At 41.5% G+C, this 17,259-nt stretch overlaps 1 protein-coding gene across 1 annotated transcript in view; it reads left to right on the top strand.

Annotated features, from left to right (window-relative positions):
* Positions 1-2,087: 2,087 nt before the first annotated feature.
* kank4 (KN motif and ankyrin repeat domains 4) overlaps positions 2,088-17,259 on the top strand; it is a 71,957-nt gene continuing 56,785 nt past the window's right edge. The window contains exon 1 of the mRNA XM_023394608.2: positions 2,088-2,368. The gene's annotated coding sequence lies outside the window, so the exon portion shown is untranslated. The remainder of the gene's footprint in view (positions 2,369-17,259) is intronic.

Here is a 17,259-nt window from a genome sequence, read left to right as displayed (position 1 = left end):
TGCGTTTTTACGATATTGGGAGGATTGCTGCACCTGAATGCAGTACAGAAAGAAGAAATGACAGGTGTGTCGTTTCCTCTTTGCATACAGCTAGTACAAGCATTTGTCAATACGATGGTATGCAGGACGGTCCGCTGCTGCTGCTGCTGCTGCTGCGGAGCGCCTGCTTGGTCAGCAGCAAAGACGTAGCCTGCTGTCGATGGGCATGTGCATGGGCTCAGGTTATCTGGCTTGGTGATCAAGTGATGTTGCAGTTAGGATGTTGGTACGTTAGTCGATGGGAGTAGTTTGGAGGTACAGGACCTGCCAGGCACTGCATGCCACCACCATCACTGTCCTCAGTCTTAAAGCCTCAGAATATGTTATCTCTTCAATCTTCTGCTCTGTGGTGGCTTCAGCAGTACATTTCTTCACTAAATGAGTGTAGCAAAACATCATGTACCCAACTACCTCATTTAGAATTAATTTCAAACCTCACATGTGGTGTTTTATCATTTGTTAATGAGAAAGATTTCATTACAGATGTCATACTGTAACCAGCAGGTGATTTATCCAGATTTTACAAAGGAGGGGGGAGCTGGTTTGGAGGTGTTATGCCTTTCTCACATCCGATTTAAAATTCAACCAGGAGATGCAATATAAAGGGGGATTACTTCCCTCATCACCTCCTGATAACATCATTTTCTCAAGGGAAGTCAAGCAATCTGTACAAGGCAGAGCCTGCCACCCATGTCTGAAGATATACTATACTACTGAAATCAAAACACGGCCTTGTTTTTGATTGGCTATTACATTACTCATTGGGTGCACCAGGGTTGTCAGACACTGAACGAGGTCACCGGACAGATCTGAGCAATGAAAATGTACTTTGCTTTGAAATGTATTCCTACACTTGCAGGAGACTTTAACATTTTGAGAATACATGAATCTGCCAAAAAAAAAAAAAACAACAAGGAAAAACATCCACTTTGTTGAATTTTGACAAACTGCCCCAACTGTGAATGCAAACATGTTAGAGATGTTGCCACCTACTGGCAGATCCTGCAGGAATTTAACCCCTAACCTATAGTAGTAATGAGAATCATTCTCCATGCACTGAGCAGTAGAATTGGCCTGTATCAAGGCAGGCTTTGTCCCAGGAGGCACGAAGCTCTCACGGCCAGAGCATTAGAGGTGGGTGATGTGGCGGCTCAAAGCCCTGGCCCATGACATGAAAACTCCCCCCCTCCAGCACCCACCCAACTTTTCTCCCAGGAGGGGAACTGTGGAGGGAAAATGAAGGCATGTTGAGCGACAGGCAATGATGCACTCCAAGAATGAGAGGCATGTCCTGAAGTCTACTAGAGTTTACCTCTCAACAACAAACCCCTCTGTACACACATGCATGCACTGCTTTTTTCTTTGTGTCTAATTTTGCAGGCATGTGAGGTAAAAACTTAAAATAATATCCGGCAATGTGTGACCCCTCATCACAGGCTTTGGCCTCAGTGTGGAGATTTGAAGGATATTTAGGGGCCTGAAAAGGAAAAATCAAAAGTGGAGCAGTCATGTTTCAATCATTTTGTGATCCCCCAGATTTATCTTGGGACCTGTTGGGAGCACTGGATTTATCAACAGTCTTTTCCAGCTCTACAACTTAACAACAGTTCACTGTGAACACTAACTTCAACTCATTAGAGGTTGTTTTTGCCATGAAGACTGTCTTTGCCTTTGCTCTCCCATCAGCTGGTTTATTTATTTTCACTGAAACCGTGGCAGCCATGTCTCACAAGCACTGTTCAGTGGAGGGTAGTTTTGTATGTGTGTGTGTGTGTGTGTGAGTGAAAGAGAGTTAATGAGATCCTTTATTAGTGTATGCATGTGTGCATAACCCCGCATGCATATGTGCATATATCAGATCAGATCATATCTCAGGCCGCACATATGATCTTTCCCTCCCTCTCTGTCTCTCTCTCTCTCTCTCTGCATACTTTAAAGCATCTGAGCGACTTCCATTTGATGCATGCTGAGGAGGTGGGTGTATCCAGCCCATCCGCTCTGATGTTAGGAAACAGAAACTCTTCCATCCTACTCAGTCTGCTCTGTGCTCTCCCTGCTCTACTGTTTCAGCCAGTCTGTCTGCCCTCTAGCGTAGTACTCTCCTTTCACTCACCACTATTCATCACCATCCAGGATACATTTACACAAACCCACGCAGGTAGACAGAGGACCGTCTTAGTGGACTGAAGAGTTTGGCTGATAGATAGAGATATATATACATTACATTGGAGAGAAATAGAAAGTGGGGATCTGTAACAGTGCTGTTGAGGCTGAAGTTTCTTCCTCTCTACGTTTTTTGTCCCAAAGGATACCACACACAGCTGCAGAGGTAAGGGAAGGATCGATATGGTCTGCTCTTTTTTTCTATATCTTTCTCTTTAAAGCTTTTTCTCTGATTTTCTTCCTTTCTCAGCTGTTTATTTTGTCCCTTTCTTGTGTGCCTCCTTTGCAATACTCTCCTCTCCTACTCTCTTTTCTTAAAGTAGATTGAACATATTCATTCATCCTGTTTTCTTTCTCTTTTCTTTTTATTCTTTTACGTCTTCCTTGCTACTATCTGTTGCCCTATTTTAATTTCTGTCCCGTCATGGTGCATTTCATTTTAATTAAATTTTTAGCATTTTCTATCACTGAATTACTGAATCTACATTTTCGCATCAACACAGAAGAGATATATACATTCCAGCCACACTGTGAAGACTCTGGCTCGTAACATCTTTCTCGCTCTGTGTGCTGATGTTTATTTTTTTTTCGACTGAGCTTCCGGATCTTCAGCATCTGTGTGTTAATCAGATGCTGCAAGCCAGGCATGCATACACATATTTGTGCATGTATGTACAATCATACGGACAAAGAAAATCTCTGACTTTATCTTTATTTTTCTCTCTCTTTCTCTCTTTTTCTCTCTCTCTCTCTCTCTGTCTGTCTCTTTTATGTCTCTCTATACCGGCTGATCCCTTCTCTGAAGCATTTCATTAGCCAGACCAGGTTTCAGTAAAATTCCCTGCTGGCCTGACTAATGTTTTTCAGCTGGAGCCTGATGTGCACATATGCATATGGTTACAATTCACACATACTGTAGAAAGTGCTGCGCTAACCAGGATGGAGTAGAGAAGAAGAAGCGAGGGGTGTTTGTTGTTTTGAGTGATCTTATAAGCAACGTTCGCATGATAGCTTCTCAGCGATATGCATGTATTCACTGTGCATCCTTCCTTTGCTTCTCTACCTCCCTCTCTCTCTCTCTCACATGCAAGACCTCCCTGTCTCTCTCTGTCTCTGCTCTCATACGGTCTGCACGTATTCTCAGTTAGTGTTGGTCACTGCTCTGCCTGCCACAGAGCATTGGCCATGGTTGGTTGGCTAACCGCAGCTACACAACATTAAAAAGGCAAAGCGTTCCTGTTACATGGGGCATGTTTACAGGGTGCCACATTGTGTGTGTGTGTGTGTGTGTGTGCGTACGTGCGTGCGTGCGTGCGTGCATGCGTGCGTGCGTGTCTATGTGTTGTATGCTGCATTCACTGACATTAAAAACTCTCCATCCATGCTCAGGTTAAAGGGCACATTGTTATTCAAACACACACACACACACACTGTCCTCCGAGAAATGGCTGACCTGCATTATCGTGCCGTCCCACGCTGTGTGTGTGTGTTTATGTTTGTATGTCTGTGTGTGTCAGTGTGATTTCCTTGGAGGTGCAGAGAGGTGAGTCACACCAGCTTACATGCTGGTGGCTGTTGGAGCCATTCACTGTAACAATGTCACGATGTGTGATTTGCAAATTGAGACTGTCTGATGAAATCATCTGTCTGTGAAATGCCAACTTTTCAGGAAATGTAAACAAGCAAAACTGCCTTTTTTTAGCTGGATACCCATGAATTTTTAAGGTTATCCAACACGATCTTAGAAAGTTTTGTAATCCCAAATCTCATAGATTTTGCTCGACACTCAGAGGAGCTTGTAGTCCTTTAAAAATCAAGTTAAAATATTAATATCAGCAACAGAAGAGTTACAAGGATTGCATTGCATTGGAAGCATTACAATGATACATTTGTTTTGAAGTGGTCTTTTAGTGACTCACAAAGAATTCTACCACAAGTCAGTTTATGTGCCTGTGGCCTGCAGCTGCGATTTGCTTAATCAAAGCAGTAAAGACACCAAATATTTAAGAGGAAAAAAAAAATGTAATTGCACAAAGCGCATTTCTATTTGTTTAAACATACAGTCTACAGCTGTATTTTTATCTTTGTATGATGCATTTGTTTTTAGCGATGCTAGCATAGTGACTCTTTGGATGGCAATATTGGTCTGTCAGCTGGTCCAACACATTCAGTTGTACTTTTTGTTTAGTGCTAATAAGTAAATGTCATCATGCTAATGTGTTAAACTAAAATACTGAACATGGTAAACATTGATGAACATCAGGATGTTAGCACTGTCATAGTGAGCATGCTGATGATAACATTTAGCTCAAAGCATCGCACTACCTCCAGGAGGAGAAACAAAAATGAACAAAACATTTTCTGGGCTAGACTGAATAGCATGAATAGTAAAGTAGTCCAGTTTGGTCCTGCAGTGGAAACCAAACCATTAGGGATCCAGCCTTAGGTAGAACTGTATAGGAAAGGTTTAGCAGCTTAATCTGATGGAAAGTTTATTCAAGCACAGAAACTCACACACATATATATATATATACACACACACACACACACACACACACACACACACACACACACACACACACACACACACACACCAGCTGAGCGAATGCCTAGGGATAGCACTACTAATCTCATTCTCTGTTGACACACTATTCCTCAGCTGTGCCATGCTTTCACAGCTCTCTCTCACCATGTTTGTATCCGAAAGCTGGAGGTGTATTCGTTCATATCAGTGTCAGCAGAAGGGTGAGTTCACACTAGGCCAGAGGTGTGCGTATACTTTGGGCCGGCAGCACATCTGCTCTGCAAACCACAGCTTCCCACAGACCTGACAACTTTAAAAGACAGGACCTCGCAGAAGTTCAGATAAAGTGGCTCTGTGGTTTTTTTTTCTATGAGAGGAGACACTCTAAAAAACCTAATTTATCAGATTATCCAACACTAGTGAATACATTAAGGAAAAGTTTAGAACAGTCCTGTGTTAATTTACCTTATTCCAGACATGTGGCCAGACCTGAAAAGAGGGATTAAAGATATAAAGAAAAAGCTATGAGATAAAGTATAAAAACAGAAATGTGAAACTTTATTTACTTTTGACAAAAAAATTTGTAGACATCAGCACTTGTTGTGGCTGAGCTTGATTCAGACCATTTTTTTGGAGAGTAGCCAGCCGGCATTGAAGTCATTGCCAAGGTAGGCAGATTTCTTTCTTTGCCCTGAAAGCACATTTTGTGTTTAAAGGAATGTCAGCTGGCTTAGATCTCTACACTGCTCAGTCTGACTACAGACACTGAACCCATTTAACCTGTTAGTTTGGTTCTGTTGGCAGTTCCATGTTTTTCAAATGACATGACACATCATGACTCCATCTTTTCTGTCCCACTGTTTATTTACATCAAGGTAAAAATGTATTTTTGTAATAATACAAAGTCACTTGTTTGGGTATTCAGAATGGCCAAAAACATCCATCAGCCACAGATTAGGTTTACTGCTTAAAGAAGTTTGATCCTATCACATGACCCTGTTACTTTTCTTTCTATGTGTGCTGCCAATCATATCAAACATTAGTGACAAAAGAAACTATGTGATGACATAAGCCATTTGGAAGACCATGCTTTTAAAATTTTTCCTGTGCGATACATTTTCAGTTGCCAAATCTGGGTCAGAACAATGCCCGAGTGCCTCTCAGCTCTTGCTTGAATATTACTGAGTGACGTGTACCTATGGGAATCAGTCTACTCTTTGAAAAACAGTGGGTTTTTGCTGTGCATAGATTAGCATTGTTAGCATTGTTACTGAGGTCAACAACAGTGTGTGTGCCTTTGTGGAGTTTCCATGGATGTGTGAGTGGGTGAGTTTGGCTGGACAAGGGTCACAGAGGTGGTCTGCAGTTCATCACGTAGGGAAGCTATGGAGATCAGAGGAACAATACAAGCTGTAAGGCTTTCCCTTGTTCTTTTGCTTCTGGTTGGGTGGGGGACACCAGCCTGGTTTTCACCAAATCAAGACTGTCTGCTCTGCCAGCATTATTTCTTTTTTTATGAATGATTAATTGTGTATACTTTTACAGCAAGCAAACTTACACTTTTAGATCACCCAATAATTTACCTTTTACTTTACATTATAATTGCACATTAAGGATGTTACTTGCAGGGACTATTTTAAAATATCTTCACAGTAAAAAAGGTTTAAAATCTTAAAAAAAAAAATAAAAAAAGGAATGCCAGAGTTTACTTAAATGTACCAAGAGTTTATGAGCTACAACATGTAAAAGCACAGGTATGATCCTTTAAGGTTAGAGGCAGGGATGGTGTTTCCGGTGAGTAAGAAGCAGTCATCATTTATACAGCCAGGTTTTCAGGTAGAATTTACAGCTAGGTCCTGCACCGCAGTTCAGCCAGAGCACAACCGGACATTTGTCAAGCAGCAACACTCAGTAACAATGGCTATGTCCATCCTTACATTGTTTCCGTGCTCTGTATCCCCACCACTGCTCCTTAATGGGTTCCTGGCATTGACACGCAGGAAAAAACAGAGTCTGTCGTGAGAGGAGTCGAGAGTGCTGAGGGTAACGTGGGATTTCCTTAATGGAACCTTCCTCGTTAAATACTGGGTTGTAATTGGACGGCTACAGGAGGCAGGAACTTCCTGTTAGAGTGTTGTTGAAAATGACCACTCCCTGCGAAAAGTCAAAGACTTGAGTGAGTGAGTGTGTGCATGCATGTGTGTGTTCATTTTTGTGGATGTGTTTATGGTAGAATCCTGTGCGTTCTCTGTGTGTGTGTGTGCGTGTGTAGATTTGAATATTCATGATGCTTGTGTGCTTATAAAAAAAAAAAATAAAAAAAAAGCAAAAGGCTTTGAAATGGAGTGATGGCTGCGATCTGGTTCACACAAACTGAGTTCCTGTGCTACACTCACACTTTATTCACTGAGGCATATGCAAATGCACATTTATTGCATTGCACAATTTGCAATACACTGGTCTATTTAAGCTGTCATGCTCTGCCGATGCTGCTTCAGTGCTCACTTTACAATCATTGATGCTACAGCATCATAGTATTAACACCACTCTACGCTGCCAGGTGTGCAAAGGGAATCAAAGGGGGAGTGTGTGGTATTATCCCCGTTATAAATCTTCATATCTCACTCTTTGACAGCAGACTTTTGGCCATGAGTGTTGCCTTTCAGCTCAGGCGTAAATATGTTTCGCTTTTGCATGTAGACGGACAACACTTGCTCACTCAAACTACTTAATTTCAACCATACCCTGGCCTTCACAGCATTTCATCTGTTCCACTTCCATCCCATCATCCACCTGCAGGCTCTGATTATATGTTTTTCTTGTGTTGAAGTTTATTACTGTCACTCCCCAGTCTCCACTGTGCTGCACTTAATGTGGGATTTTCTGCTTCTCTTGGTTTTATATCACAAATGGAAGATTTTTTGGTTTTGATATTTGAAGATGCCGTCCTGCTCTCTTGGGAAAATTGTGATGGGCCCTTTTCACTCTGACGTTATCAATTAATTGATAGACTAATTGCTACATTAGTTGATAATGAAAATAATTGTATATATATAGTATGTAGTGTTACAGTATCCCTAAGGTATATTAAGGTGGTGGGCCTGTATGACCTATTTCTGTTGTATTCTGCATCTTACATGCTGCATGCAAAGTGCAAGGATGGATAGATGAGAGGAGCCAGCAACATCCTTGAGGAGGTTGGTAGAGCAAATTAAAGATGTCTAAAGAAATACTTACTTACTTACTTACTTACTTACTTACTTACTTACTTACTTACATGTGAGACTTCTAAAAAAGTGGACCAAAAAAAAAGAAGGAAAACAAACCTCACTTACACGCACAATGAACACAGACACACAGAATCATCTCTGCAAGTGCCCCAAACCAGGCAGAGCCAATATCATCCAGCTGCAGAGCTGCTGTGCCAGCAGAGCTGTGAGTTCTATGAGCAAGAGGAAAGAAAGCAGCAGTGTGCAGTTGCAGATGTGGACATGTCGACGTGTGTGTCTTTTCGTCAATACCTGTGTGTGTGTGTGTGTGTGTGTGTGTGTGTGTGTGTGTGTGTCATGTTTCGTATTTTACCTTTTACCCTGCGAACTTCTGAGCGAGCCAGTTCAATGAGGAAGCTCACAGCTAAAATTCCTCATTCATCCCCTCAGAATATATTTAGGCTCTGACGCCATTCAAAGGTCATTTGTGATTGAGCTGCTGGTGCTGTTGCTTTTGCTGCATTCATTCCTCTTGTGTGTTGTTGTTTTCACTGTTTCCCTGCAGAAGGTGACAGTAATGAATGGTAGAAGTCAATATGTATTCATATTGTGTTTGAGTATTGTTTTGCCCTGGTGTGTGTGTGTGTGTGTGTGTGTGTGTGTGTCTCTGTGCACCTGTGAGAACTGAATGATGATTCTTATGTCTGTCTCGAACTCAAAACTCCCCGCCTCATTCTCCTGACGACGTCAACACATGCTTTCGCTGTCTGATGACTCCTTTTTTCTAAAAAAAGTTTCATGTCTCCCATCTACAAGCCAAAGAGAAAATTGGCTCTCTCTCTCTCTGGCACACATACACACACATACACACACATGAGTTTTTACTAAGGTAGTTATTGCTTTCCCAGAGGTTAAAGCACATACATTTGAGTTTAGAGATGTATAGAAGAGCACAAGAAAGGCAGAGCTGAAACGAAGATGAAAAGGAGAAAAAAGTGACGAGATGACTGAGCGCGAGTAGATTGGAGAGATTTTTTTCAGTGTGAGACAGGGCATTTTTGTGTGTGTGTGTGTGTGTGTGTGTGTGTGTGTGTGTGTGTGTGCGCGTGCGTGGGTGGATGTGTGTGTGCACAAAAGGTTGTTTGATGTTCTTCCCATCTTTCAAACTAACTGTGGTGAGATAGCTTGCACTAATGGCTTGCATGAAGCTCAGGAATGTAGATCAACAGATGAATGCTTCCCTGCTTCATGTAACTGTCTGTGTGTTTGTGTGTGAGAGTTTGAAATAACACTGCGCATGTATGCAGCTTTGGCACATACACACACACACACAACACATAAGTGACCAGGCTATGAGCTTTCAGAGTGTGTGTTTGTCTCGGTCAGAACCTTTCTCGTGTCAGTTGCAGAGTGTTTGGCCTCTGGGGAGCTGCTGCCTGACTGGGATTTAATGAGTCCTGAACTCTGTCTTTCCCTCCACCTGTGACTGTGTGTTTGTGTGTCTGTGCATTTCCGTTTCTTGCAACATCTTGCTGGGGCTGCTAAAACACTCATTTCCCACCAGGGACCAGGTGGACACTTGTATTTCAATGTTGGATCTAAGAAATGTAATTCTTTGAAACAGATACTGTGTAACAATAAAAAAAAATATGCTCGACAAGCCGAAACTTGCATAAAGTATTACCATTAAACTATTTTCATATACCTGCTGCATTGATGAAGTGCTGAGTGTGTCAAATATATTTTATTTTGTTAGATTGTTAGTCTCTCTCGGTGGATACTTGAAAAAATAATGATAAGGATAAGATAATGTTTTCTTTCAAATTCAAAGGCTTAGTAGATGACAACAGGGTTTCTCTGTGTTAGTAAAAAGGCAAGTCTATGGAGGCCAACACTTTATTCAGTGACAGGCAGGAAGGATCAGGCAAACAAACAGCAGACTTGGCAGGCGAAACATACACAGCTGGCAGGCCACAGGTAAGAGGCACACAAATGTGCTTGAAATCAACATGAACCTGCTGCTATAGTAACATTATGAGAATGAGACAATCTGGGAATAGCTGAAAAGCAAAAATCTATCTTTAACTGCATCCTAATTCAGGTTCTGCTTTGCGTGACGTGTGAATTTCAAGAACTAATACATCGAAATGGGTTGCAAGACCGTTTTTTTGAAATGCGGCCCTCGACGCTTCCTTTGAAGATAGGCAGACCCTGACTCGGGACTCTGCTACAGAGACTCCGAAAAGAGAGTTAGAGGCTTAAGAGGAGGGAGAGAGGGGAGGCGCAGGTGTCGCTGTGACACAATCAGACTAGATTGCAGCACTTGAACTGGCACACCCACCGTGAATGACTCCAATCAGCAGGATTGTATCATCAGGGAGGCCTCTTCTGACTGTCAGTCTGGGCCAAGTGTTTGAAGCCATTTTTAGTTTTGAAAAGCAGTTTTTCTATATAACTTTGTAGCAAACATGCATTCAAATAATAGTCTTTCATGTGTTTTGGTAGCACGACAAGTTCATAGAAAGGAATAAATTAAAGTGTGGGAAAATCTGTGTGTTAAAGGGCTGTCTAAAATTTGTGTTTGTGGATAGTTTGCAGTTGTTGGGAAGGCAAAGTGAAAGTATATGTGTATGTGTGTATATATAGTTTGTCTTATACTTTCAGTCACTCATTTTTTGTCTTGCCATGCCTCCCATTGATGTGTGCAGAGTCTGGATATACTGTTCCCATGTGTGCTTGCGAGGAATAAAAAATGGATTTCAAGAATCACTTGACTAAATATACAGAAACTGTGACAAAGCGTTTTCATACTTGCACCACTGGCCATCCTATCTTCTTCTATCGTCTTCAGGCCCCTGCAGCTCCAGAAGTTGCTGACACGGTGCCATTATCTCACTGTTCTCCCCGGTAACTAAAATCCACAGACAGCTCTCCATGTCAGCCAATCAGATAACAGATAGCCCCTGATTTCGAGTCAGCGTAGCATGCCTTTCATCCTGCTGCTAGAAAGCATTTTGCTAGAGAGATAGGATCCTGCAGAGTGTTGACTTTATGCAGCATCTGAGAAATGGACACAATGAGAGAGAAGGCAAGGGGGAAAAGAGACACAGGGATGATCTGGGCTTGGTCTTAAAGATGGAGAGACGAATGAATGAAGGGATGGAGGGAAAGTGAAGGGTAGGGAGGGGAATATATGAAAGCAGGGAGGTTGGACACAAATAGAAAGCAAGGATTGAATAGGACTGATGGAGGGAAGGATGATGGGAGGAGAGAGACAGAAAGCTCTTTCAGCTCACCTCTCCCGTGGCAGCTATAAGGAGGCCTGATAGAGAGACTGGAGTGAATGAGTAAAAAAAAAAAAAAAGAGAGGGGGAATGTTTGCACAGCATTCCAGAGGTCGTGTTTTCCCTGCTATCTATCTTTCAGCCTGCATGTCTCTCAGATATTTCATCAGTCAGCATTGGAGCCCTGTAACACCGAAGTATCTCTTTTTGCATCCAGCAAATCAAGATGCAGAGAGATGGAGGGAGAAAAGGAGAAACGACTGAGAAGGGAACGGGGAGGAATAAAGCAAGAGGGGAAGGAGATGTGAGAAGGCAGCAGTGATGGGTGAGAGGGGAGCGAGCAGAATTTGCATCTGATATATTTGGCATCTTAAATGAGGGTTTGGGTAGCACCAGTACACAGACTGTGGAATATATTTCATTGCACCAGTCATATTTCCTTAGCAACATTAATGTCTTAATGAAACTCTCATCTGAGCCCAGACCAAGCCTCAGAGTAAATTACTTTCCTCTCCACTGCAATCTTTGGTTGTACTGCAGATTTGCAGTGGACAGAAAGGGGTCTCCTGTGCAAATTAGCCTGCTTGGTCAGCTGTCAGTGTGAATTATTTTAACCATCAAATGTAATAAATGTTTTAGACTTTGGTGGCAAGGGTGCAGACATACTGATAATTTGCACTTTCATAACGCATACAGATTCATTCAATAGAAGCTCAAAAGAAAGGAAATGTATTTAATTTCCTTATTGTTATAGTACAAGTATATATTTCAAGATAATGCAATTACAAGCTTTGTGTCTTTGGCTGGATTTAGTGGCATGTATGTTTCTATATGTGCACATTTACATTTCTTTTGTTTTTATTCCTTTTTACATGCATTGGCACTCTTAATCTGCTCTAGAGATGGCAATGTCTGTTGGTCCACTGTGGTCCAGCCTGAAGTATCTCAACATCTGCTGGATGGATTGCAGTGGAATTCTGTGCAGACATTCAAGGCTAGCGTTACTGTAGTCTGTTTTCACAGTAGAAACACTTAAATTGTGCCGTGCTGTTCCTGGACAGGGATATATTTTTATTGTGTTTTACTGTGCACTCCAACACACTTGCAATGGAATAATTAATTCGAGGTCATGTTTTATTATTAATTTGAGTGTGTTTACATTTATGATATTGGACTGTCCAAAAACTGGAGGACCCTATGGAAAAAAACACCCACAGCGTTAAAGCTAAAAATCAGCAGCTTCCTTTTAAATCCTGTGAATTCAGAGCCAAAACAATATAAAATGTATTTATTTAAACACTACAGACTGCGTTGCACTGTATGTAGGCACCTGTCAACAGGAAACTGAATAAAAAAATCATTAAGAAAAAAAGGCTGTCTGCACCATCAGGCCTGAGTACATCGCAGTGTGTACCTGCTGTGTGGTCATGGCATTTCCCAGTAGGTAGCAAAAGCCAGCACATGGTTTGCCAGCCTGCATCGTGGCACAAACACAAACCAATAGTGACCCACTGACGTTTTGTTTTTCTGTGTCATGATACCACTGCTGTGCATTGTCTGCAGCTGACTAAGCCGCTTCAAATCTCTCTATGCAATGCAGCAATTTGGCCACAATCCAGAGCCCCAGATTTGTCCTAAGCCATTTCAGTTAGGACAGTTATGCCAACTGTGGTTTAATGTAGGGAGAAATAACTAGCCTGAGTAACAAACCCCAATTTGTCACCAGAATCAAGCAGATGGGTTGTGTTTAACATGTCTGTTTGGTCCTGTCGTCTCTTTATCTGAGCATCTTGCTGTTTTGTGCACTTATCTGGCATGTGGCCATCTGTTTGTTTAATGTGAAAATATGCAGACTGACAACCTGTACGTCTCTGTCTTTTATCTTCCAGTACATTTTTGGTTAGTTTCTTCTGAATAGGGTGTAGGTGTATGTACGGTATGTGTGTGTATATGCTCATCTTTCTTCTTTATCGACATTAAAACTATGATTCTCTCCCTCATCCTCCGGTTGAGCTTTAAGACCATGCACATACGTAAACACAGAAACATGCCTGCACAAATGGATGGATGGAAGTCTGCAGAAAAAAACAAAACAAGATTTCCATCTCTTCCTGGCTCTTAGGTTATTTTTATCCTTAATGCTTGTAAGCTGTGTGTCTTCCTTTTTACGCACCTCTGTCCCTCAGTGACTTCTCTTTTCCTTTCACATCTCCTTGGTCCTTTTTCTCTCTCTCTCTCCCTAGCCACCCCTTCCCTCTTTCCAACCATCCATTCATCAGAGCTGTGTGAGAGTGAAGCTGGGAGAGAAGAGATGAAAGATGCCAGAGTGGGGCTTTCATCATAGACACACATGTGCACACATCCCAAGGTAGTTTGTATGTATTGAACTGAATATATGTTTCAGTTTTTTCCCCTTTTCGAGGACTGAGGCAGTTTTTTAAGCAAGCCTATGTAACTTTTGCTAAACAACGGCAACAGCGTCCTCTCCAGCCACATGTGGTAATTACAGGATGCTAGCACATTAAGTTCTGTTGGACTCCGAGTCCAAGCAGTTAAGGCTAGTGGAAGCAGTGTACTCCTAGAAGATAACAGCTCATGTACAGAAAACAAAGCCTTTCAATCGCTCAGGCAACAAACGCAAAATCATCATCTCAGTGCAAACCGTGCAATCAGCTGTCCACTCAAGCCAAGTCAGCGTTCAGCTAATCTGACTGACTGAAAACACCTGAACCCACAGCAGTTGTGTGCTAAAATGTAGACGCTAGGAGCTAGTCGCTGCACCTCTGCAATGATGACCGTACTGAGAATACCAAGCTAGCTTCTTGTTATAGCGATCTTTAGCCCTATAGTTGATTGTGTGCCATAAAGCGTTGCATAATTCCCAGGGGAGATTGTACCCGCTCAAGGCAAGAGCAGGTGTTTGGGGAGCAGAGTGGGAGTGAAAGAGGCGTCATTCTCCCTATTTCAAGTCAGTGTATCGTCAAAATGATTTTGAAGCTGTTATTTTAGAGGTGAAATTGTTGCATAATGTTGCTTTAAGAAATTGACATGTTCCACTTACTAATTCAGAAAATTAGGATTAATGTACTTTGGGGCTGCCTAAATTGGAAGAATTTATTAATGTAAGAGATTTGTCATTCTCTGTGTGTGTAGGTGGTTGCATGTGTGAGTAAGAGCGTGAATACACCGCTCTCTCGCTCTCTCTCTCTCTTACTCTCTCTCCCCTTATCTCACACACACACTATACCAGTTAATCAGCATTTTGCATTATACAGCCACAACTAACAGATATTTTCAGCATTGCTAAATCTGTGTTATTTTTCGGATTCATCATTTAGTTTACTCGTTTACTCATTTACCAGAGTCCAACAGCCTCATGTTTTCATTATTTATAATATAAAGATATGCAGTCTTTAACGATTCAGTCTATGACCACAGGATGTTTGACAAGCTTGCATGAGGAATGACTTCAGTGATTACTTGATTAGTATCGTCAAGTAATGTTTTTGTTAATAAACTAATTGATCAGTCAACTAATGGCTCTAGTGATGCTATAACAGTTCTTTTCTTTAGTTAAACTTTTTAATTTTTTATGAATTTAAAGAAACTAACCAGTATCTAACCAGTACACCAGCCACCACTGATGACCAATCATAAATGCTATTGTTCCTGTGTTTGCACAGTTAACATTCAAATGCTTTGCTATCTTGAAATTGAATAAATTGTTGTGGTTTGGACACATTGCTGTCGGGGGGGCTCTCCACACTGAAGCCCAGTTGACTCCTGACATACAGCTTTGTGAGGTGTTTAACATGGTGGTGAATGGGGAGAGGATAAACTGACAGGCAGAAAGAGCCCTCCTTTGATGGGATTAGCACAGTGGCAGACAGGGACTAGTGGTTTAGATTGATTAAAGTGTAATCCTCATGGATAATCATGCCTCCTGATGTGACATGTGTGGCCAGCACTCTTATACAGCAACCCCCCCCCCTCGTCTCTGTCATATACGTAAACACAAACAAACGCCGCCTCCAGTCACGTTCTTGTCTTATCTTATTTCTTCTTACCATGCCTTTTCTTGATTACTGGTTCTTAAAAAGGTCAAGATGAATGGACAAGAGATGAGCACTAGTTGTCATGTCATCGGTCACTCGTAAGATGTGTTGAGCTTACATATAATGTAGTGGAAAAATAGCTCTCCTTCACTCCATGTTACTGTTTTGGTGCCGTATGTTCACGTAAAGTATCAACTGACTGACTGACAGAATAACACTGTCTGAAATCTCAACCTTGTTCAATTATTTATTACTCACCAAAACTGAACAGTACTGCGAGACACTCACGTCATCACTGACAGCTGCGGTGTTAATTCATTATAATTGTAAAATTCATTGTATCAAATGGGATCATTTTAATATTTGTACATTGAGGGATTTTTAGTTAAGGTTAGTGTACACACTGTGGACACCACATTTTTCAGTTTGATTGTGGGAATGTTTTTGAACATGGTGGAGTAAATACAAAGTAGTGCACTAGGTAGCAAAGAGTCTTTTAATGTTTACTGCCCTGTCTTACTGTGAACTCTACTATGTGCAACAGGTTCAAGTCTGAGTTGTTCATGACTACTGCTGCCTTTCCCATGGTTCATTTTATACGGTTTGCTCATAATGGAAGTGCTACAGAAATGTAATTTATATGCATCTCTTTTTTTTTTTTGAGTTATTTGGCTCGAACTGGATATTTATGAAAGGTATCCCTAAATATGAAACCTCTGGTTCCAGTTTCTCAAGTGGGAGAGTTTGCTGCTTTTCTCTGTTTATATTATTGTAAACTGAATATCTTGGGGTATTGAAGTGTTGGTCACACAAAACAAGCACCTTAAGGATATCACTTAAGGCTAAAAGATTAATGAAAAAATGGCAAATTAATTGATAATAAAACAGTTGCAGCCCTAGGTGACAGTAAGCAATATAACCTTCACCATCTGATGAGCAGTCTTATTGTACTGTGTGCCTCAAATCAGCAGTACCATGATGCTCATATGGTAATTGTTATCATCCATAGACACAGAACAGTGTCCAGGTTTTCCAAGCTTCATTCCCAGATGTGTGATTCATGGGAACACTGTGCACGGGGGGGGGGGCACTGACTGTGTGAAGTTGAACTGAAGGCAACTATCAGTACTTACTTGGGCATTATCATGATGGGAAAAAAAAAAACCCCTCCGAGCTCTGCAGAGTCTCTTGTGATAGCCTGGAGTATGGGAACTCGCCTGCAGCTCAACAGAGGAAGAGGGCTATTTATTTTAGGTTTGTATAACACATCCACGGTCTGGATAAATCCAGCTGTAATGTATTTGTCATGTTCTGAGGGAGTTTAAAATGTGATTATGGTGGGTTTTGTGGTGACTTTGTGGTTTAGCTTTGGGTATGGGAACACAGTTAGCAGCATATAACTTAAAAACAGAGCTTTTCATTCATACTCTCTGAACTGTTCATTTATACTGTGGGTTGTATGAGAAAGAAGCAATAGAAGAAACTGTAGCAAAGTGGATAGTGAGAGAACAACAAAGAACAATGGTAATACACACTGGCAATTAGGAGAGGAAACTAATGGCAGCTCGCAGGCAGCCATGATACAACACTCAGGCTATTTACTTCAGTTTCTCACAGCAGTCACACAAACAATTATGTGGAGTTATTCATCTAAATACTATCCTTTTTTTTGCTCAAGGATTTCATAATATTGTAGCAACTCAAGTGACAGCATCTGCTTCTGGTAGACAAAGCAGGGGACAGGAGAGGAAATCAATTTTGCGAGAATAATAGAGAGGCAAGATATAAGTCGGTGCGTGCCAAAGATTCTGGGTCAATTCTCTGGCCATCAAGGAGAAAAAAAAAAAACCCTCTTAGGCCATATTTGCATGTTGACATGTGGAGGCATGTCAGCATGTGTACTGGTGACATTCTCAACCCACATATGATAATCTTGACGATTACAATAAAATAAGCTGGTAAAGCAGTAGCTGTCCATTTGCTCT

The sequence above is a fragment of the Seriola lalandi genome, unplaced genomic scaffold (assembly GCF_002814215.2).
Source record: "Seriola lalandi dorsalis isolate HSWRI2012SDOR001 ecotype SW California unplaced genomic scaffold, Sedor1 jcf7180002054949, whole genome shotgun sequence".
NCBI classification, from domain to species: Eukaryota; Metazoa; Chordata; class Actinopteri; order Carangiformes; family Carangidae; genus Seriola; species Seriola lalandi.
The sequence above is the reverse complement of the archived record's forward strand: the minus strand, read 5'-3'. Positions and strand labels throughout refer to the sequence as shown.